The sequence below is a fragment of the Lactuca saligna genome, chromosome 3, assembly GCF_052625555.1.
Source record: "Lactuca saligna cultivar CGN05327 chromosome 3, ASM5262555v1, whole genome shotgun sequence".
Classification (NCBI taxonomy): domain Eukaryota; kingdom Viridiplantae; phylum Streptophyta; class Magnoliopsida; order Asterales; family Asteraceae; genus Lactuca; species Lactuca saligna.
In genome coordinates this window covers 8,966,950-8,969,045 of record NC_136419.1, presented here as the reverse complement: position 1 = coordinate 8,969,045, position 2,096 = coordinate 8,966,950, and the positions used below count along the sequence as shown (strand labels likewise).

The window sequence follows — 2,096 nt, the reverse complement described above, 5'->3', positions numbered from 1 at the left end:
ACCCGCAAACTACAAGGAAGAAATTGCGGGACCTAAGCTGCCGAGTGGAAAGAGTTAATGGACAGTGAGATCAAGTCCATGTATGACAACCGAGTTTGGAATTTGGTTGATAATGTACCAGGTCGTAAGACAATTGGGTACAAATCGATCTTCAAGAAGCAGACCGACATGGATGGAAAGGTACACACTTTCAAAGCTCGAATGATAGCGAAGGGCTTTACTCAAACCCCAGGGGTTGAATATGATAAGACCTTCTCGCCGGTAGCTATGATTAAATATGTTAGGTTGATGCTAGCCATAGTTACGTTTCATGACTATGAAATCTTGCTGATGGATGTCAAAACCATTTTCCTTAATGGGAGTTGGCTGAAGATGTTTACATGATTCAGCCAGAGGTTTTTGTGGATGTAGAGTATCCCAGTAGAGAGTGTAAGCTTGAGAAATCAATCTATGGATTGAAACAAGCTTCTCACAGATGGAATATATGCTTTGATGAGAAAGTTAAAGAGTTTGTCTTCTCTAGAAATGAAGATAAATCTTGTGTATATGTCAAAGCTAGTGGGAGTATAGTGACCTTCCTATTATTGTTTGCTGATGGCGTACTTCTTATAGGAAACGACATTCCCACTTTACAATAGGTTAAGTATTGTCTTGCACAGTGTTTCACTATGAAGGATCTGGGAGAGGCTGATTTTGTTTTAGTAATAAGGATTCTGAGAGATGGGAGTAAAAGACTAATTGGACTTAGTCAAAGTACATACTTGGATAAGGTACTAAAACGTTTTAGTATGGAGAATTCCAAGAAGGGAGAATTGCCAATACAAAGTAATACCAAACTGAGTAAAACTCATAGTCCGAATACCGAATCAGAGATAACATAAATGAGTAGAGTTCCATATGCTTCCTCCATTAGATCTATCATGTATGTTATGACATGTAGTCGTCATGATGTGGCTTTCGCTTTGAGCATGGTTAGTTGTTATCGGGGGAATCCAAGTGGAGCTCATTGGATAGCAGTCAAGAATATTCTTAAGTATCGGCAAAGAACTAATGATTGGGTCCTTGTGCTTGGTGGCAGTGACAACTTAAGAGTAACTTGGTATAGTGATGCCAACTTTCAAACAGACAGAGACAATTTTCGTTCTCAATTTGTCTGGATGTTTAACCTTAATGGAGGAGCGGTGACCTGGAAAAGTTTCAAACAAGAGACGGTGGCTGATTCTACCTTTGAATCAGATTCAAAGTACATAGCAGAAAGTGAAGCATCGAAGGAAGCTATATGGTTGAAAATATTCATCGGAGACCTTGGAGTTGTTCCAGCCATCAAGGAGCCAATTGAGATTTTTTGTGATGATGAATGGGTGGTTACCTTAATGAAGGAACCAAGAGATCATGGCAAATCAAGGCATATTGACAGAAAATATCATTTCATTAGACATAGAGTAGATGAAGGTTACCTTGTTGTGAAGATGGTATCATCCGAAGAGTATCTAGCAGATCGCTTCACAAAGGGTCTGAGTAGGATTAAGCACGTTCAGCATGTTAGGGGCATTGGTCTGAATGATGATATTAGTTTTAGTAGCTAGATAGTTATTTAGAAACTTGTAACAAAATAAATGTTATTGGCATTTGATGATTAAACAATAGAGAATTATTTATAAGTATTGTTTAGTATCTTTTGTCAATTGTTTATTATTGTATTTCAGTTTTGCATGTTTTACTTCCAGAATGATTGGATTATTCAAACATCCATAGTCGATCATACTTTTAGAAGTAATGAATCAAGACTGTCATGAATTGGGTTGTAGATTGTCTAAAGGGTTTAGACATAGTAATGGATTGATGCAATATTCATGAGTACTTTGAAATAGAGATTTAAGTATTGGATTAACCCATGCTCAGAGAATTAGTTCATTGAATTTATCACAAGTAATTTTGAAATGATAATATCTTATAATCTTTAAACGGTGATATATGAGTTGTTGTTTACAAGTTGGTTGTGTATTGATAATACATAAACACATCAGTAATTTGATGTTATAAAATGTATTGTTGTGTATGATTTGATGAGTAAATAGTGCAAGCATATGAGTTAA

At 36.2% G+C, this 2,096-nt stretch overlaps 1 pseudogene; it reads left to right on the top strand.

The window, feature by feature from the left end:
* Positions 1-881: 881 nt before the first annotated feature.
* LOC145035179 (secreted RxLR effector protein 161 pseudogene) lies at positions 882-1,586 on the top strand (annotated as a pseudogene).
* The last annotated feature ends 510 nt before the right edge of the window (positions 1,587-2,096 follow it).